Source organism: Akebia trifoliata, chromosome 1 (genome assembly GCF_017979445.1).
Source record: "Akebia trifoliata isolate Shusen 1 chromosome 1, ASM1797944v1, whole genome shotgun sequence".
Lineage (NCBI taxonomy): Eukaryota > Viridiplantae > Streptophyta > Magnoliopsida > Ranunculales > Lardizabalaceae > Akebia > Akebia trifoliata.
Genome location: NC_141375.1, coordinates 8,761,463 through 8,784,321, shown reverse-complemented (window position 1 = coordinate 8,784,321; position 22,859 = coordinate 8,761,463).

Genomic DNA, 22,859 nt, shown 5'->3' with positions numbered 1-22,859 from the left:
ACACATGACAACGGGGATGGCTGTTAAGCACCCATTGATTTAAAAAAAAAAAAACAATCACATGACGTTGATGGATCAAGCCATTCCGATCTGTTCTTCTAGTTTTGCAGGTTTTTATCAGTCGAAAAATTTCGATATAATAATTTTGATTTAAAATCAGATTCCGCAAAAATATCATAATTCTCGGACAATTTTCTATCAATTAAGGGGTTCACCTACATTAAATTATATCTCTATCAAGTCCCTAAATCGATAAGAAAGTTTAAAAAAAATATATATATATTTTCAAAAGAAAAAAAATCAAGTCTTGAATGTTGCCGACAGCAACATAGGGGTGTATATCTTTTTATTTTGTTTGGTTTCATAAAATGCTTTTGATTAAAATCAACTTGTTTTCTGAAAAAAAAAACATCCTCTTTATTTCATCGATCATTATTATACCCTCAATTCGATATCCTTAGAAACTTTGAATTATTTTGGGTCGCCTCAAAATAACCTTGATTGAGCCATATAAATTTTTTGAGACTTGGAACTATGGGCTTATTTCAATGATTCGGACTATATTATTAATTTATGCTAATTGCATATCTAACATGCCATAATCTTGTTTGAGATACATGTTTGATGTTGATCATAATGTTGATGTGATAGAATGTGATCGAATTGATATTTAATATTCATGCCACATCAATGTTGTAATGGTTTGATAAGGCCCATCGGCCCCTGTTGTTTGGAAAAGGCCCCGGGCACACCCCACCCTATGTTGCACACAACATATGCACGTTTACTATTTTACCCACTTACACGTCCTATATAGCCAACGTGGCATTAGTGCGTGGCCCGGTCTCTTCGGAGATGCGAAGTGATTCATGAAAACCACAACTTCAGTTACGTACCTTAGGATATATCAAACTGGGGCATCAATACTGTCTGATCAGGTGATTCTTAGAGGTATATTGATACACCCAGGCTGGAGCGACCTGAGCCTTTGACCTATTGTGAGCCACACAGTCACATGTCCCGATTGCCAACGTAGTACTAGTACGTAGTCGGTCCCCTCGTGGGATGCCAAACCATTTATGAAAGCTACAACTCTTGACTCGTACCCGTAGGTATAAAAGATAATCTAAGTATATCAATTGCACTTCTTGGTCAAAACCGGTGCCTAAGCAAGATCTTGCCCCGCTGTACCCTACTGTACGAGGGGGATAGACTATGTCTTTTCTAGACGAGAGGTATTTAAGTGGGCCCTTACTCAGTATTGTGCGCCACCTCTCAATTGGAGATCAAACTGGCTGTTTTTGGCTTCAGAAAAGTGAGTTGAGGTTTTAGATTATCACCTATACAGTATATCAAACCAAGTCACCATGTATCGAAAGGTATATAGGTGTATTTGGGTAATGGTGGCCAGATAAAATGCATTGCACGTAGTAAGCTTAGAGTCTAGAAACTTTCCCTGTAGATCACGACTCGAACTTATCGTGGGTGTTCCCAGGTTGTTCATTAAATAGAATCTTATGAGACTTTGTGATTGATGTGAATGATGTGGATGATGAGATCAGAGTGTGTGATTGTCCTCAAGATTCAGAAATTTTGTTTTTTTGAAAATTAAAATGGGTGCACCAACCCGATAAGGAATCCATTTCTTGCAAAAATTCAATAATGACCCAGTCCATCTTGATCCAACAATCATGATGGACCGGGCCATTTAAATAGAAATCAAATTTTCAAAAGAAGAAAAATGGTTTACAAAAGGAAAGTATTTTTTAGAAAAAATGTTTTCCAAAGGAAGTGTTTTCCAGAAAAAGTGTTATTCTCTAGAAAAAATATTTTCCAAAAAATGTTTTCCATAAGAACAAGATTTTTCAAAATGAAAATATTTTCTCAAAATAAAGAGAAAAATTGATATTTTTACATGGACCTTGGAAGAGTACTAAAATACCCTTTTGTATTAAATCAGGATGCTAGTCGCAGGCGATAACCTAATCGATCAGTTAGTCAAAACAATTGTTGTAGGGATGCACCCTGTAGAGAAGATCAATTTTGTGAGATTCATGTTAAGGAGTGCTCTCTACTTCCATGAGTTTGTGATAGACTAGAACCTCTTACACGCTATGGCTAAGCGATGGAACCTTCATATATTCCACATGGGGTATATGCACTTGTGCCCTACTCACGAGGATTATTGTAGCATCATGGGGATATCCACTTCAGGACCTTTAGTCAGGCCCTCATTGAAGACCGGATATTCTGGTGACCTCGCCACAGGACATTTCCAAGGAAGAAGCCAAGGCCTTAGTTTATAACGGGAGATTGTATTTAGTACCTTTATTGGGCCCGTATCGCTCCCGCAGTCACCCTATCAATGTAAAACTTGAAGCCTGGCGAGCTACTAGAGATTATCGATTGTGCCTAGGAATCCTAACCCAATACATGCTGACCTCCAAAAGTGATGGCCAAACTATCCCTGAGTCCTTCATAGATATAGCCTCACCACTCTCAAGGAAAGCCAACCCAGTACTTCTCATCCTAGCTGAAACTTTCTCAGGTTTAGATGCCATAAAAAATGGTGAGCGGAAAAACTTCAAAAAAAGCCCCTACTTACTCTATATGTGACTTTGTGATCGTCTCAAAATTGTAGATGTTCCCTCAAACCTTGAATATGGGCTAGAACACTTTTCCAAGAGAAATTTGTTAGTGCGTCACAACTCAGTCAAAGCTTGGAGCAAATGGTTAGACTCTCGCATTGCCTGTCATATTGGTTTTAGGTGCCCTTGGTGGATGACTGATCCCCCTGTTCTAGGAACCAAAGGATCATACTATGTCCTTCTGATTGGTTTAGAAGAACATATTTTTACCATCCTAATCTGATCCTAGAACAATACGACGTACCTACAGAGTTATCTTTACCTCAGCACAAAGCCTTCTTTCCCCCCGAGCCTTTGACTGAAAAGTTAGTACACCTCATTGAGAAAGCTTGGAACATGCGCACCTTAGGGTATCCAGACGGACCAGCAGAATTCAAAGAGCCAGTTGTTAGAGCTAAGAGGGTCAAGCCTGACAGCAATCCTGATGACCATCAAGACAAAGCCAAGCGTTCATGTAAAAATAGTTCAAGTCAAATTTGTTGAAAGATGTTTTTAATAAGAACATTTATTTGTCAATCATTTTCAATAAAGCCATTTTTCTTTCAAATAAATATTGATTTCTTCCTTGAATATTCATTATGTGAATAGATTAATTAATGGATTGGTGCACAAACCTCAATGAAATGATTCCTTAAAATGTTATCAAGAGGGTAATACTGAAATTGACTAAATTTACCTTTGATGGGGTCATATAGGATTATCATTGCGCCCAAACTCAAGCGTCCACCTCCTAGCTGGAGTCGTAGGTCCAGTCGGTTAGAACGAGCTACAGTACCAAGTCAGCAAGCAGAGATGGCTTCAGAATCTGAACTTACAGAGATCCGTAAGATCTTGGCAGCCTTTGCCAACGATATCAACAGTATAAAAGGAAAAGTAGAAGTGTTAGAACAGACCTCGGAATCAACGGGTAATCCCCTAAATGATCCAAAAGGAAAGAAGGTAGAAGAGAGACGTCCACGTGAAGTCTTTGAACTCGACGGAGATGAAAAATATGTTGATGAGAACCTAATGTTAGCTAACAGAATATCTCAGTTAGAATCAGCTATGAAGAGTATAAAGGGTATCGATGAAATTGCAGCAGGCATTGAAGCTTTGAACCGCATCCCCAGAATCCATTTGCCAGAGAAGTTTGTAATGCCGGAAATGGATAAGTTTAGTGGTATAGGGTGTGCAAAAACACATCTTAAGGTGTATGTTACTAACATGCGCACTATGGGGCTCAGCGATGAACATATGACGTTGTTATTTCAGAGAAATTTATCAGGATCAACACTACGTTGGCTAATGTCTCAATATCCAGTTATTGTGGGTACATGGGAGAACATGTCAAAGGCTTTTTGGCATCAGTATAAGTATAGTACCGAGATTGAGACATCAAGAAGGGATTTGGAAGCAACTAAGCAGAGAAATAGGGAGACATTTACTGATTTCATTGGTCGTTGGAGGGCCAAGGCTGCCCAAATGTGGGATAGACCTTCGGAAAAGGAACAAGTAGCGATCATCTTAAAGAACCTCTCACAAGGATATGCTCAACACTTGGTGGCCCAATATCTCCCTACTTTCGAGTCTTTGTTACAAGCCGGAATACAACTTGAGGACGCTTTTGCCTCTGGGATCCTCTCTAACCCTTCGGATAATAAGCTTAACAAACCCTATGTTTCTAAACCTAGCACCAACCATGTCTGCATAGCTAACACGTTAGCTATCCCAGCTCAACCCCCAGTCCGAACTAATAACCAGGCTCACCCAAGTCGACCTCGAACGCCGCGTCAATTTACCAATCTAGGGATGAGTCTCACTGTAGCTTTTCACAAATTGGTGAAAAAAGGGCTTTTTACCCCTATCCAACCCCGACCTCTACCTAATCCCTTGCCACCTGGACACAATTCTAACTTATTCTGCGAGTTCCATCAAAACCCTGGCCATCACACGGATCGATGTATTACCTTACGCCATACCATTCAAAACCTGATCGACAACAAAAAGGTCACAATCCCTAGCCCACCGAATGTCACTACTAATCCACTACCTACCTATCAACCTCCACCAACTTTGAACATGGTTTCTCACACACCATTACCATTCGACCTTGTCTCTTTTATCCATCCCATCCAAGGCAAACCGCCTAGTTACCCCCTTGCCGGGATAGCCTTCACTGATGAGGTTTTCACCACAAATTGTGAACCATTTGATTTAACCTCAGATGATACGTATTGTTTCTCCCCGCCTCGATACAGTAGTCCCGCATTCACCAGTTACTTGTTGGCTCAGATGAACTTGAAAAGTCCTGTATCTTTGACAGATGAAGATCCATACTTGCAGACTGAAGAAGATGAACCCTACTCTCTCTCCTGTGATGAAGTTAGACATATGACTCGAGGGGGAAGAATTTTTAAGCCACAAGAACTTTGTATTGATAATCCGGCAGCCCTGGCAAGAAAAGAAAGAGAAGATCTTATCACAGAAAATATTGAAGAAGATAACTCCGTGATCAAGCAATTGAAGAAATCGGGAGCCAACATCTCAGTCTGGGATTTACTTATGGCTTCCACTGCCCATAGGGAGGCTATTCTCAAAGCATTAAGTACAGCTCAAGTCTCCCTTGATACTTCTCCAGATCAGCTGGCCAACATAGTAGGGGCGACCTATGTGGAGAATATCTTATCCTTCTTAGACTCCGATCTCCCAAAGGAAGGAGCAAATCACACTAAGCCATTGCACATCACAGTTGACTGTAATGGGATGAGGGTACCTCTGGTATTGATCGATAATGGGAGTGCATTGAATGTTTGATCTTTGAAGACCGCCACTTGCCTTGGGTTTAAAACTGAAGATCTCAAGCCTACTAATCAAGGGGTTAGGACCTATGATAACACCAAAAGGGATGTATTGGAAATTTGCACCATCGATTGTCTACGGGTATAGTTGAATTTCTGGTAGAATTTCAAGTCATAGACATCCAGTCCTCCTTTAATCTATTATTAGGAAGACCGTGGCTACACCAAATCAAAGCCATACCTTCCACGCTGCATCAGAAGGTCAAGTTTATCAAGGATGGGCTAGTGATTACTCTCCATGGAGATGCTGAAATTGTAGGGATTATAAACAGTAATGAAGCTAAGGATGAGCGGTTGCTTGAGATCCAGCCAGAACAACAGGGAGTAGAGCTCAGTGGATTCGAGTTTGAAAAGATATGTTCAGTCTAATGGGATCAAGCCATGAAAGAATATTTTCCAATGGAAAATACTTCTAAGTGCAACATGGCCAATATATTCAAGAACATGAGATTTTTCCTGGTATGGGCTTAGGTTGCAAGTAGCAAGGTATTAAAGAGGCACCAGTGATTAAAGAGGTCATCGGCACATTCGGGCAAGGATATAAGCCTACTAATGAAGATTGGGCCCAATACTGGAAGACAAAGCGGGACAAGGCAATTAGGAAAAGGCAAAGACACACCACGGATCTCATCAAAGTTAAGCCCTATCGTAAGACCCTTAATGGCTATTTTGTGAAGGAAGGAGAAGATTTCCGTTATTGTGGGTTCCCCGAGCCATTCATTGACCACATTACAGGTACTCGTCTGCCAGGGTTTGAGATCTTTTTTGGTATGGATTGGCCTGAAAAAGAAGCAAGCACAGAAGCTGAAAAGAAGAAAATTGAAGACTGGCAGCTCGATCTGGACTCCCTCAACATTGATCAACTATTCATTGAAGATCACAGTGTCCTGGTGTTGTCAACTAAGAGGGGATACCAAATCCTCAGTCTACAATCAAAACCGTTGTAGGGTGTCTCTCTAGCTATCATGTAATTAGTCCTGTATTGCATGTCAAAACTGGGTCTGTCAGTCCCCTTAGTCCTGTTCAGTCTGACATGCCTGATGAGTCATTTGTTTCTACTGAGTCAAGTAAGTCCATTATTTCTACTAAGTTTAGTGAGTCTGTCAAGTCGGCAATGAGTCCTGTTACCCCATCTCCTTTTAATGAAATGAAAGAAATTTTCGATTACCCCGAGCGCAATAATAATTTAACTAATAATCTGACTTCGGGGGGAGAATCTTCTGATGAAGAACCTCCCCCTGAAATAATTAAATTACTTGAACACGAAAATGAACGTCGGGCTCAACCTCCAATGGTGGAAGTAGAGGTTATCAATCTCGGAACAAAAGAAAGTCCTCAAGAGATTCGGATTGGGATCACGTTATCCCCTGATGAATGCAAAGGGATAGTAGACTTGCTCAGAAAGTTCAAAGACGTGTTCGCGTGGTCTTACGAGGATATGCCAGGAATAAGCACAGACATTGTTTAACATCGGATTCCGTTATATCCCGATGCTCGACCCATTAAACAGAAACTTTGTCGTATGAAACCGGAATGGACTCTGAAAATTAAAGAAGAAGTTACGAAGTAGATTAACGCTGAATTTTTGGAAGTAGTAAAATACCCTGAGTGGATTGCCAATGTCGTTCTGGTGCCTCAATGACTCGTTAGCCACTCTATCTTCAATGATCCATTTGCCCCTTGGCATGGAATTGAGGCCGATCACTGTTGAAGTCAAAGACAAACCTGCATATTACTGTCAGATTAGTATTGCTACTCGACTACCTGATGGAAAGCCGTGGTACACAGATATTAAAAAGGTGTTGGAAAAATAAGAATTCCCAGAAGAAGCATCGAGGAAGGAACGACAAGCCTTACTAAGATTAGCATCTCAATTCATCCTGTGCGCAGGAAGTTTATACAAAAGGTCTTATGATGGTATTCATTTGTCATGCATTAATGAAGATCAAGCTGAATAGATAATGATTGAACTACATTCAGGAGAATGCGGCCCTCACATGAGTGGGAAAATGCTAGCTAAGAAAATTATGAGACAAGGGTACTACTGGCCTACGATGGAAATAGATTGTCATCACATGGTCAAGACCTGCCACAAATGCCAAATACATGCAAATCTCATACATGTACCACCTTCTCGGTTAGTTGGTCTAACTTCACCATGGCCGTTCTCAGTTTGGGGAATTGACATTATTGGTAAAATATCGCTTAAAGCATCAAACGGGCATGAATACATTTTAGTTGCTATCGATTATTTTACTAAGTGGGTCAGAGCTGCCTCTTATGCTGTCCTCACTGTGTCTCGAGTTGTAAAGTTTATCCAAACGAACATCATCAGTCGGTACGGGGTACCTTCGGAATTGATTTCTGATAACGGGTCACATTTCAAGGCTGAGGTTATTACTCTGTGTTCAAAGTTCAAAATCTCACACCACAAATCATCTCCTTACCGTCCTCAGACAAATGGAGCAGTCGAAGCAGCTAATAAGAATCTTAAGACTATCATCAGGAAAATGTGTCAATCACATCGAGATTGATATGAAAAACTACCATTTGCACTGTGGGCATATCGAAATTCAATTCGATCCTCTGCTGGAGCTACTCCCTACTCCTTAGTGTATGGCATGGAAGCGGTCTTGCCAGTTGAAATGGAAATTCCTTCTCTCAGGGTCTTGTTGGAAAGTCAGCTGTCAGAAACAGATTGGGTTCGCTAGTGGTATGAAGAATTGAATTTGATCGAAGAAAAATGACTGAGAGCTTTGTATCACGTGCAAGCTTATCAAAGAAGAGTCGCCCGTGCATTTGACAAAAAGATCAAGGCCTGTCACTTACAAGTCGGGGATTTAGTACTCAAAGATAATCGGGCACCTATCTTTGATCTTAGAGGGAAGTTCAAACCAAATTGGGGAGGTCCGTATATCATCAAGGAGATATTACCAGGAAAAGCTGTCAGGCTTCAAGATCATGATGGAATCGAGTTACCAGAACCAACCAACTTTGATCAAATCAAACGGTACTCATTTAAGGAGGCCATTTTTGGCCGAATCAATTTTTCTACTACCCAGTTCATTGTCTCCTTTCTAAACCCCTTTGCAGCTTGTTCAAAAAAGAGAAAAAAAATATGCCTTTTACTTCTTGGCCTGATTACCTGACCCAGGGGAGGGAAAATCCGAACTACATTTTGGTCTGATCCTAAAAATTTGGGGTACGTAGGCAACCTGAGAAGTTACTTCAAGCCCGACCACATCAAAATGAAAAAAATAGATTCCCCGATAAAGAAAAAATCTAAAAAGAAAAGAAAAAGAAATATCTTCAAATTGGAGAAGAAAATTCAAAGTAAAATAATAAAAAAAATTCCACACAAGGGGCATTTGGGTTTTTGAGCCTCAAAATCCCTTTCTTTTTATACCCAGTCCTAAGCTTACCCATGAAAGTCCTTCTAAGTACCGTGCGAAAAGTCAAGGAAGATAGCAAAGCATGATCAGACAGTAACTCTAGAAGACTAGAAGAGAAGAAAAAGATAAAAAAAAAATGATGAAGCCTGCTAAGTTGAAAACTCAAAAAGGGCGACTTAGGCAAAAATTAAGGCAAGTTCGCAAGGTTGAAAATCTGAAAAGATAACTTTGGCAACAATCAGAGCCGAGAGGAAAAGAAGAAAAAGCTCGCTAGATCGAAAATCTGAAAAGGCGATCTAGGCAAAAGCTAGAGCAAGCTCGATAGATTGAAAACCTGAAAAGGCGATCTAGGCAAAAGTTAGAGCAACAAAGAAAAACAGAAGAAAATCCTAAACTGAGAGCGGTCCGAGCTGAAACATCAGAAGTCTGAATAATCAGGGTCAATACTTAGCTTAAACCAGGCATAGACTCGGAAGCCACAAGTATCTTGTCTACGATTGATCTGAAAATTCTTACTTCCCCAAGTGAACCAAAGGAGAGAATAATGAATTTTATGATGAGTCTCAAAAGGAAATAATTTTGTTCTCTTGAGCCTGACTCAAAACCTTCAATAAAATTAATCAAAATTAAAAGTTGGATCTTTATTGCGCTTGTGGTAATCAAATATTTTGAACCTTCATACAAGGGGCATTTTTCTTTTTCCTCTAATATGTAGTTTCCCCTTATACTAGGGGCATTTTTTTATTTTTGCATGATGTATTCAATTATCTTCAATGCCATGTTTATTGTCAAACTAGGGACATTTTTTTTTGAGCAATGTTAATCCTAAAAGATAATGAGAACCCCAAACTTAAGGTTACCATCTTGATAACAGTTTTTTGAAAAACTCGTGAGGTTCAAATTCAGGTTTTAAATTCATGAAACTTTTGGATAAACTCTTGAGGTTCAAACAATTGCATTTTGGATCTCACATAGGAGATAGGGCATTCATTCTGTCCCAGATTTATTTATTCCCAGATTCAACCCCTCTTTTCCATATTTATTCCTTCATTCACAGTTTTACTCAGCCAGATGCCGCCAAGGGTTTTTCTTGGAATTATGCTCAGATACCGCCAAGGGTTTTCTTGGAAATATGCTCAGATGCCGCCAAGGGTTTTCTTGGAATTCTGTTCAGTTACCGCCGAGGATTTTCTCGGAATTACGCTTAGATGCCGCCAAGGGTTTTCTTGGAATTATGCTCAGATGCCGCCGAGGGTTTTCTCGGAATTATGCTCAGATGCCGCCAAGGGTTTTCTTGGAATTATGCTCAGATACCGCCAATGATTTTCTTGGAATTATGCTCAGACGCCGTCAAGGGTTTTCTTAGAATTATGCTCAGATACCGCCAAGGGTTTTCTTGGAATTATGCTCAGATGCTGCCGAGGGTTTTCTCGGAACTATGCTCAGTTACCGCCGAGGGTTTTCTCAAAATTATGCTCAGATGCCGCCAAGGGTTTTCTTGGAATTATGCTCAGATGCCGCCAAGGGTTTTCTTGGAACTATGCTCAGTTGTTGCTGAGGGCTTTCTCGGAATTATGCTTAGATGCCACCGAGGGTTTTCTCGGAACTATGCTCAGTTACCGCCGAGGGTTTTCTCGGAATTATGCTCAGATGCCGCCAAGGGTTTTCTTGGAATTATGCTCAGATGCCACCGAGGGTTTTCTAGGAACTATGCTCAGATGCCGCCAAGGGTTTTCTTGGAATTATGCTCAGTTTATTAACAATCTATGCTCAGATTATGCTCAGTTTACGCTCCAATTATGCTCAGTTTATGCTTAATTCATTTTTATTTTGTGCTCAGATTTGACTCATTTCCAACTCAAACTCTTTGAAATCTATCTCAAATTTTGAGTCACACACTTGCACAGTTGTTACATCAATCAAGAAGAATTTTCTAAAATTTAAGGATCTGACACTGCCAGTGAGAGCTCGCGCTTAAGGACCTGACATTTTTCTAATTCGAGGAGAGTTTTACCCTCAAGGATCTGAACACCCAGACGAATTGCTAAATCAGGCTGCAAAATGAACTGTCACTAGCTTTGGCATTCGGATATCACACTATTTACCAAAATAGATTTGCTATCTAATTTGCTTCAACCCTCTGCCAAAGAGGGGCATCTGTAGACATCCCATTTTTGCATTCGCCTGATTAATCAACTCGTCAACCCGATCGCAACGGTTCCCAATGATGGATGTTTATTCCAATGCTTTGTTTTGTTACCAGATATGTTTCAGAAATTCGAATGAGGTATCTCGAACTGACAAAACTTTAGAAACCACACTACGCCAGGAAAATACGACCCCAGAAACATATAAATCATCATCTTGCAAACCAAAAACAAGCTTCACGATAAAAATCACTAAAAATGATCAAATTACCAAAATACCCCTAAGTATCAAAATAACCCTAGAATCAACGTTACGCTTAGGAAGACCCATTCAAACACATAAAACAACAAATCGAAACCAAATAAACCACTTCGCCAATTTTCACAAAATTTGACAAAATTACGAAAATACCCCTCATAAAATTCACAACCATTTCACACAAAAATTTCATAAATGACAAAAACCAACATTCTCATTGAATTCCTTACGAAAAACTAATTCCAAAACATCCTGGAACATTGAAAAATGACTTAAAACGCAAAAAATCATCTCCGAGGGCAAAACAGTAATTTTACAACTTTAATAATTAAAAATTTTGAAATTAATAAATAAATCATTAAAAAATGTAAAGTGAAACATTAAAGTCAATCAAGTAAGACTAAAGTCAAGTAAGGCTAAAGTCAAGATATTAAAAGCCAACCAAGAAAGACTAAAGTCAAAGTATTAAAGTCAATCTCATAAGACTAAAGTCAAAACCCTAAATCAAAACACTAATCAAGTCAATCTCATAAGACTAAAAGTCAAAACCCTAAAGACTAAGTCCATCTCGTGAGACCAAAGTCTAAATCCTAATTGAAACCCTAAAAGAAACCCTAATCAAACCCTAATTCTCCTAAAAAACTTTATAAATAGGATTCTCCACACCCTATTTTCGTATAAAAAAAAAACCCTAGGAAAAGTAGGTGAAGAAGCTTCCACAACCTCTCCAAAATCCTAATTTTGGAACCCCAACTCCTTACCTAACATCCCTGCTTCGATTTTGGCCTAGAAAATACCCAGAAACCTTTCAAAAATAACTCAAAATCCACAACAAATTCAAAGCACTCAGATCCAAGAAGGCGATACTTTACCTCGGAGATCAGAAATCAGATCCGGAGACAAAACGAAATAAGGAGTACGGTACAAGGAGCATTTTCACCAGATCTGAGGGAATAGAACCTTTGCAGATCGAAGGTAAGATTTTTATTATTATTTTTATCTAGGTTTTGTCATTAGCGATTTAGTTATATTTGGAATAAGTAGAGATCGACATTGGCCAGGCGGGGTTGGTGCCTAACACCTTCCAACCCCGTAATATAATCCCCGGATTCAGTTTTTTCTGTAGTAGATTAGTTTTTTATCCGTTTTAGAGTCAGTTTGGTTCCTAGACCATAATAACTAGGTGGCAACTCCCAAACCTCAAGGGTCAAAAGTGGATCTGTGCACCCCGCGGATCGATGGCGCTTTCACCAGCTCAGGCTGGTTGTTTGACGTGACCGTAAGCAATGGGTTTCTTTTCGATGTGTCAGAACGTTCGACTACTATAGATTCTTAGTGATTACTGACTAATCATATTCGTCTATGCCTATCAGGCGTGTATGTGATTCCCAAATATACAAACTATTCGTATACGACCACATTTACATTATAAGTTCACTGATAAAGATAGAGAGGAATAACCTAGATTCTATTTGTGACTCCACTCTTATACGCATCCCATACCACGTATAAACTTAGTGGTCCCTACCGTACATCCCAGGATAGTACACCACTCCAGATGATATGACGCACTATCCCTTCAGGCATTCACAGACTCTATAACAGCTCACAAAATAGCTATATATATATATATATATATATATATATATATTATTTTCATTTGAAAACAAAAGAGAAATTAATAATACAACATTGTGAATAGATATCCAGTTTCCTACCATGCAACTGTGGCCACCAGACCTAAAATAAATAACAGAATGGAAAAGTAAACAGCACATCACGCTAACAGAAAGTAAATAAACATGCAACCAGTAACATTATCCCTGGATATCCGTTCACCAACCTGTACACAACACAACAATGTAAAATGCAGACATTGCCCTTCGGGTGTGACTCTGACATTTTATCGTTTCATACCCTTTTTTCATTTTTTCAATTGTTACAGTTTTCAATCTTTCAAACAAAATATCCACTTTCTGATATTCATCAACTCAATATGAGTTCATTGAATATTAAATCTTTTTTTTCAACTATGAAATTTATTTTTATCATTTAAATTGAAAATTTACAAAACTTATATCAAAATAAGATCTGAGCGGTGCATAGGACCCAATTGGTGAAAATAACCCGGTGAAATATCCTACCCACGTATAATTTGTTATAAATTACAATTAAATATATCAAATATGCAAGTTCTGGCGTGAATTTGAAAAAATCAATTGATTTCTATATTTTTGGAAACACATTACAAATTTTTAATACAATCCTAAATGTAATTTTCACAATCTACGATACTAATAGAAATTGAGAGTTCCTTACGATCTCTATGCGAAAAAATTGAAACACATACGTAAAAATCGAGGTGGTTCAAATTTTAAGACGGCTGATTCTCCAATCTAACCTGGTGGTTTCAAAGATCTCGACATCGTCGTCCTTTCTCCCTTCTACGACGGAGGACGGTTTGACCTCGAAACTGATGTAATCTGAGGTTAAAGTTTCGAAATTCCCGTATATACATACGACTGATTTTTGACGATACGGGATGAAAAATGAGAGAAAATAGAAGAAACTTGGGTGGATTTTGTAGAGAACGAGGCTGCGGACATTTCTCCTTTCTGCGTTGACGGTCGAAGATGGACCGCTAAATCTTCGACCGTCAACGACGAATCGAAGTTGGAAAATCAGAAGAAAACCAATTAAAAAAAAAAAAACTCGTTGGTTGGATTTTGGTGACTTTGGAAAATGAATAGTGAAAAAAATTATTTATATAAAGTCTTGCGACGAAATCGGTATTTCGCCTATTGTTTCGATCGACGATAACTTGACCGTCCGGACTCCAAAAGTAACGAATGAATACTCTATTTCATCTAATTTTTTGTTCCAGATCTATTGGTATGGTCAATTTCTATAAATTCTATCTCTAACAAAAATTTACATTTTTTGCCCGATGGACCCTAAAATTGACAGCATTTTTATTTTTGACGATAATTCGACCTTTTGATATCCAAAAATGATAAATAAATAGTTCAAATTTGTATAATTTTTTATTACGAATCCAATAGTATGATCAAATTTTAAAAATTATTATTCTAGTAAAAAGTCATTCTTTTAGCTTGATTTGACTCGATAATTAAGGATGTGCAACGTTTCTGTTCAGATTCACATTTGAGCATGCTTACAGGTTAAAGTATGCTTTTCAATCATTTTGAATCTAATGGTCATGTCAGATTCCATTAAAAATTATCAGAAACATCCTAAAATTTTACCCCTAAATCCCATTTTCAAGATTTATCAAAATTTCATTATTTATTTTTCCTCGAGATACGAATCAAAAATTCGGGGTTTTACAATATATCAAAAGTCAATAATATTTATAAAAAAAATTATTTCCTATTCATTGCATAATTTTACATCATTTTCTTCAAGTGTACAAAAAATAAAGGTATAAGAAATACAGAGAAATTACGTCAAATTACGTGAAGCATAAAAAATATTTAGGCAAAGTTCTAAATCACGGACTCTAGCCACCAAATCAATGATCACTCTATATGCATCAAAAGGATCTCGGCTCACTAGATATGATGCCATGTTGTCAACGCGAGTATTAGAGCTCAACCTCATTCTGAGATCATCAATCTCAACCTGATACCTCTCGGCATCACTACGTCTCAAAGTATCGCTGTTACTCAAAGCGACACTCAAACGATCAATATCACATTGTAGCTTCTGCTCAGATTGTACCCAAATACGCTCAATATGACGATAATCTACTCGAAGCTCCTAAATCTGATCATGGTAGTCATGGATGCAAGACATACGTAGACCAAGATAGTGACCAGAAACAAGAGAAGGAAAACCAATCATCAAGTCTCTAAGCCAAGATTGGTACCAGAAAAAATTGTGAGAAGCAAAGATAGGAGCATAGAGAATCTCCATATTCTGCTAAAACTTACATAGCCAATATCGTAAATGGGTGTCTAAAGAGTCAAAATTTTCGGTCAAGTCACTAAAGTCCTTAGGGCAATGGACCCCCTGAATGTGACCATATTGACGGAAGACTCGAAATAAAAAATAATGAGTAGACCCCAATAATCCAATCAAAATTAAAAAGCGGCAGTTTCTAAAAGATAGGGAAGACTGAACAGAATGTTGGAAATGGCCTACCTATCTAATCATATTCTCATCAACAAACTGAAGATAAGGATACTAGTTCTCCTTCCTAATCACGAAGAGCGAATACTTTCTCATCGACATCAAGGAAACTAAATCAGTGCTATAAGATAAAAGACGCTCAAATACTTTAGTAGAGAAGAAATGATCGAAAAGCCAAAGTTGCATCCAAGTAGGGAAGTAATCAAATGATAATTAAAATAAAGTTTTTAAACCAAAATCCCTAAAAATCCAGAAATTTACAAAAAAAACTTTATATATATATACATATATATATATATATATATATAATAAGTTTGTTATATTTTCACTTGCAAAAGGGGTGCACACCTCAAGGTATTGGATCATTCTCCAATTTCGTTATCACTCGTTCTTGGATGTTTGGTGGGTTCTATGATCATAATATTCTCAAAGCAAAATTATAGTTTTCATATTAAAAATTTGACTTTTCAGGTCTTAAAGTCACATAGAGTTCTAGTTTATGGTTCACCTTCGGATTGTGGCAAATTTTTGCCTAGCCGAATCTAACCTTTGGCTAAGGCAAAAATTTACCAGAATGAACCTGACCCTCGGCCAGTCCAGATTGGGTCGGCCTTGGGCCACCTTCAAACCAAAATACTTCTTTTAGAATACCTCATTTTAATTAATATATCAATTTTGCTTACAACTAATTCCTAAGGAGTTACCCCTTTGCATTTCAGACCTAATCTATCAATTTTAATGAAAATAAATATTCATTGAAGCATATATCTAAAAGGAGAAACAAGTGAAAATTGATGAATTCAGCTCCAATCTCATGGATTGAAGGATATAAATGGAAAATTAAAGAAATTCAGAGATTACTATGTACCTTATAAGGAAATTTAAGGTTTCAAGATGAAGGATTGGATCAACTCAATCACAATTAGTTGCGAATCTTCAAATCAGCACGAATCAAACGTGGCAAACAAAATCAGACCGAGGCAACTCACCATGAGTTGAGTTCACACCGTGGATCAAGCTTGGAAGCAAAAATCTAAAAATCTATGGGTCAAAATCCATACTAGCTAAGGAGCAAGGAAGTTTCGATTTTGGAGCAAATGAGCAAATGAATGTGAAGTTTGATTTTAAAAATTTTGAGAAAATGTTCCAGTATGGGGATAACCCACGACCAGGCAAAAAAAAATAGCCTAGCTGCCTCACCCACGGTCCAAGAAAAAGTCAAAAGTCGAAAAAAATTTAAAAAAAAAAAGGAATTTTCTTGGTTAGAAAAGACATCCTAGAAAGTTGTTTCGAAGCACACAGAAGACAAACGAACAATAGAATCCATAAGTGAGAAAACTCCCGAAGAATCGAGTATTATCTTGCTTACCTAAGACGTGGAGTAGCAGTAATAGCTCGAAGTCCTCCAAAGGGAAAGTGTTCAAATCTGAACCTACCTAAGGTCTAACGTAATGGCAAGAACTTGAGGTCCCCTAAAGGGCATGCAATCGAACCCAAACCTACCTAAGGTGTGGCAAAAGAGTAAGAACATGAGGATCTCAAAAGGCATGCAATCAAACCTAACCTACTTAAGGTGTGACATTGCGGTAAGAGCTTGAGGCCCTCCAAAGACATGCATTCCACCAAGGGCACAACATTGTGGTAAGATCTTGAAGTCCTCCAAGGGTCGTGCATTCAAACCTAAACATACCAAAGATGTGATATTGTAGTAAGATTTTGAAGTCCTCCAAGAGGCATGCATTAAAACCCAAACCTACCAAAGGCGCAGTATTGTGGTAAGAACTTGAGGTCCCTAAAAGGGAGTGCGTTCAAACCCAAATCCCCTTTTCAAAACAAGATTCAAGTAAAATTCTCTTCACTCTAATTTATTTGTGGGTATACAATTATCGAAAAATATCTAAGTTAAACCCAGTCTTGAAAAGTTTCACCAACTCCAAATGCAAAGTTGACTTTTACCAAAATGAACACATATTGAAATCCTTACTTTCAAAATATTTATTTATCAAATAGTTTTAAGAACCCTATATCATGTCACAAAACTTATTTTTTTCAAAAACTTTGAGAGCCATACATCAAGCCAAGAAGCCTAAAATCATAGGTTTAATCCCTGATAGATTTAGAACTTGGGATGACTAACTATTTTCATAGATTCAATCTGAGTTCACTAAAATGAGATGAAAACAAGTAAGCATACTTAAACTCGATCAGACAAAAAAGAGTTTGATTCTACATCTTTGTGATTCACTGCATGCAACTCTCACAAAGAGGGACAGTTGTAGACACCCCATTTTTGCCTAGGCTGAGCCTGAGAACACCAAAAACTTTCTAAGAAAGGGCTTGACCCAAGTTAGCTTTCCTAAGGGTTCAAAAACCCTAATGTGGAATAAATCAAGGTTTGAGGATCAATTATCATTCATTTTTGAGTTGGCCAAGGGTGATCTATAACCATAAGATTTTTTAAGCCTGGCCAAGGGTAACTTGTGGTCAGGTAGAATTTTTAGCCTGGCCAAGGGTAACCTACGACCATAACATTTTTTAAACTTGGCCAAGGGTCACTTACGACCAAGCATTGATTTTGCTTGGTCTAATGGTGACCCACAGCCAAGCATAAAATTTGCATTGGCCGTGGTTCACCCATGGACAATTTTGTTGGGCAATTTTTTTAATCCATGTGCACTCGAAATTGGTTAGGGTTAATTACCCATTAACCCTCCATTTAAAACTGATCTTCCTCAAAAAATCCTACTATTTTATTTTATTTTTTACTTTAATTACCCAAATAAATTTCTCATTTTTATTTTTAGTAATTCACCAATTCCCCTAATAAAGACCTTAGTCTAGTTTGATCCCTACTTGGGGCCAATTACCCCATTAATCTTGGTTTGTTGAGACTTGTCAAAGGTTAATCTCCCTTCTACCCTTTTCTATTCTTTTTACAATTCAAAGAGCTTCTATGACATTCAATATAATATGACCAATTTTCAAAGCTTATGATTACTTTGTCTGCCTAAGAGAAATTTCTAGAATTTGTGCCTAATGACCAACCAATCCCTAATTTGTTAGAGATTCTTTCAAGGAAACTGATCCAAGAGGCCAAAAAGTTATCACTTAATTACACGTCGTTTGGGTTGTTTCCTTCATAATTGACTCAAGGTCAAGGTCTTAGGACTATTCTAACCTTCATCAAATTTTTTTTGGAACTTTTGAATGTTTACCATAATACCCATTGATGGTTAAGATTATTGAGACCCAACTATAGGATAAAGACCATCAATGACAAGGTTAGAAGATGGAAATGATATTCTTTGTGGAGGTTTTACTGAAAATTTTGAGAATCCAATGATTTAAGACAAGTTTATCCCAAAGGTTTCCCAAAATCCTATAAATAGGACTCCTGTCTAAGGCAAAAAAGAGAAAGAGCTCAAGAAGCTAAAATACTGTTCAAGTCTCTCTTCAAAACTCTTTAACTTATCAAAATCCATTTTCAAATTTCCAAGAAGCTCTAACCAAGAAGAATAAGAAAACCAAGGTGGGGTTGAATCCTCCATTCTCCCCTTATAAACCTTACTTTTCTACCTATCCCCTTCTTTTCATTTAAGCAAGTTTATTTCATGTTTCTTTGCTTGTAATAATGTAGATTTTACTTGCTTTGGTGAGACAATGAGGTAAAGTGTAAAACCTCCTAAATGTAATCTTCTCCTGTAAGCTCTCAATAAGCTCCATGAGCATTATAATAGGTACTTCTACTTTCTAGCAATCCTTATATTATTAGAGTAATTGTTCTTACTTTTCTTGTAATTTAAATTCTTAAAATAAATATTTTTCTACTTTATTTTATAATGGCTTAAGAGCTAGAGAGTAATCCCTTCTTGGAGGTAATCTTCTCTTTCTAAGTCCATTACACTCATATACAACAAGCACACACATCACATCTTTTCTCTAAAATAGCTATAGGTTAAATGTGGGGATCTTCTTAGATCAACATCTAACCTCTTAAGCTAATAAAAATAGTCCCAAAGAGAACAAACCCCATGCATCAAGTCCCTAATCTTTCCATGGTGGTATCCAACTCTTGGACATCTCCTAAAGACTAAACTAATAGAAAGATACTCCTAAGTGAGCACATAATCTTCCAAAAAAGCTTGGAATTCAAGATGGTGAAATCCATATGGATTTTCATCAAAATTCTAAGCCCATAAAAAATTCTAGCAAGTATATTTTCTTTTTTTTTTTGGCTTGCGCATCGGTCAAAATCCATAATTTTCTAAAGCTAGATTATAGTGAATCGATGTTTTAACTTTCTTCATAATTTCCTTTGTTTTCAAAATTAAGTTAATATTTCAAAATCACCTATGGTCATATATTGGTAACCATCTTAGGATGGGTGGGATAAGGTGCCTAACACTTTCCTTATCCCTCAACTGAACTTCCTTATCATTATATCTAGGTAGATCATCTCTTCATCTTTTGGATATGTGAGTCACTACAAGTCAAAAAATAGAATTTCACAAAATAATTTTTATAGTATCAATTCGTACTGTAATTGAATGGTGGCGACTCCTAAACCCGTGTAGATGAGCTCAAAATCTCTCAAAGGTTTCGAAGCTTGCGTATCTACAATGGTCATGTTTTTCCTGTCTGAAAATCAAACCCAATTATAGATGTCCAGAGCCTTATGAAGAAGAATTGATCAAAAAAAGCAAAAAGTCAGAGACATCATGTTGATGTCTGAAATTACTTTAAGGAATACTGTATCGCTCAGAAGGGGTGCTACATAAAAATCTCTATTTGGATGTTGTGTCAAAATCGCTACATAGATACTACACCAACAAATCTCTATTTCAAGAAAAATCGTTATGCTACTATATCATATAGCATTTTTTCTCTTTCGATTCAGTTAAATAATTCCATACGTGCTTTTTGAAATGTGATGTAATTTTCTAACGCACGTATCCTTATAATGTAATTCTTCCACGTGTTCTTTGCGTAAATGTCTATTTTCAGACAGTGTGTAATAAGTACGTCTTTACTATTTTAGGAAAGATTTAATCTGTAAAATTTCTCCCCTTATGATTTTTATAAATAGGGAGAATAGATTATTCTTTTAAAAGAGATGGAATAATTGTTAGATTTTTTTTTTTAACTTTTGGAAAGTTTAGAGAGAGAGAGAGAGAGGAAAATAATTATTTTTTCTCATTTACAGTGAAGATTTATTGTAATTTGAATCGGAATCAATCAATAAAAGAACTAAGCAAGAAGATTTAATCAAATTTTTAGAAATTCTTTTGATTCTAGACGAAGGTGAGATCAAATTTGTATTATAGCTTTCATCATTTTCATCTTTATGATAAATTTTTGATTTTTCATCAATGATTCATGGTTTTCACTGTTAAAATCCGAATTTATTCGTGAGTTTCATTATATTTAATCGTAAAAATGGATTTTGACTGTCAAAATCATATTTTAATCGATAAACCTAATTCTTCTCTCCATCAATTTCCAAAATCCAAAATATGATAAATAATCTTATTTTGTGAAAATCCAAAGAAATTCTGAGAACGGAGCTAACTCACCTTGCCGTATTGCGATAGTGAATTCCCGATCCTCTTCCTTGTTATGGGGATGAAATCAACCAAGAACTCATCACTATTCTCCTAATGTATCCAAATCTCAATCTATGAATCATCTACTAGATTATTTGAATTGAACCATAAGGAGGGAGAAACAACATTTTTTTTACAAAGATAGGTTAAGTGGTGAATTTGCTACTTTTTTCATTTAAAAGTGGTGAGTTTGTTCTTTTATGTTTAGAAGCAATGAAAACAAACAGTGATAATATTAAGAAGTTTATAATTTTTAATCCAAGCATCCATTTAACTATTATCATTTATATTTTAGGGGTATCTCACGAATGTATATCCAATTGGAACAATGAAGGTGTTCTAATATCTTTATCTTTCATTTCGAGGTTATTTTAGTAGTACTTTTAGGCACAATTTTGTAGCTATCCAATTTAGTTTCAAATCTTAAAAACTAGTGAATTCGTCGCTAGGACTGTAACCTAGGTGGATTGGAGGGTAAACCCAAGCTCAACCCAAGTAGCAGAACCCTGAACCTGAGCTCAACCCAACCCAACCCAACCCAACCCAACCATTTGGTCTAAGCTCACCAACCCAAGCTTGATCTTCTAAAACCAGGTTAGGTAATTTTGGGAGGTTTGATAATGTTTGGCTCGTTGAATAACCTTAATTTCATTTTGATTAGCAAATAAGTTTTATATTTAAAAATATAGAATATAAAAAAATAAAACTACTAGTAAATAAAATTGTATACAACCTTCACATCCATCACGGAGAGAATATTTAGAGAAACCATAAATCCCAAAATTCACATTAATATTTACTAATTGTCCACAAGTCCTAATAAAAAGACGGAATACAAAATCTACAATTAATATAAAAATATTTATATAATAGTAGTATATAACATTGGGTCAGGGTTGAGTCAGATTAGTCGTACTTTCAACCCGAGTTCAACTTGAATAAAAATCGGATTGAAATATTCTAACCCAAGCTCAACTCATTTTCTACCTAACTCGGCCCAAGCTCGCCCATCAATCAGGTTGAGTTCAGGCCAGCCTACCGAAGTTGCACCCCTATTCGTCGCGTAACCATTTTTTGTAGTTATTTTTGAAACTAGATAAATACCGATTTAAATTTTTTATTGACCAATTATTTAATTTTTACAAAGGTCATATACATTTTCATAGAACTTTGATCACCGCCATCAAGATCACCTCAAATCTTCATTCAGAGGAGCCATGACCACAACTACAAGTTTTTGTAATTTTAACTTCAGGACTTATCAGCAAATATATTCATATCCTCTCCAATGTTCGGTCTTGATACGTTTACAATATAAGATTCCAAGACTAGTGTATAAACCTTCCCTTGCTAAACTCAGCAACAAAAGTAATGGATCAATGGCCTCTCATGAATGTTCAATGTAAGAAGACTTGATATAATAGGTACATCTCTTATACTTCCTAGTACTCCACCATCTCCCCTCATCTTACAACTCTTGGAGTTTTTGAACCTTTAAGGTCGAGCAATGCTAACAGAAGCTTTGATACGTTGAGATAACAACTTGATTGTAGACTCCACCAACATTCCATAAACCACTAAAATTAGAATTGGACCAGTTTTGTCATGCCTTGATTCTCAGGATTCCTGACTAAAAAAATAAAATATAAAATAAAATTATTCTATAGCTCCATCAACTGGTCTTCCATGTCAACCGATGCTCATATATCTGGAAAATTTTTAAAACATCATGAGCAGAAAGCCCCATAGGATTTTTATTCATCTCATAGAAAATTAACAATAAAATAATGTAAACATGTTAGGCAAAATTTGTAATTAATC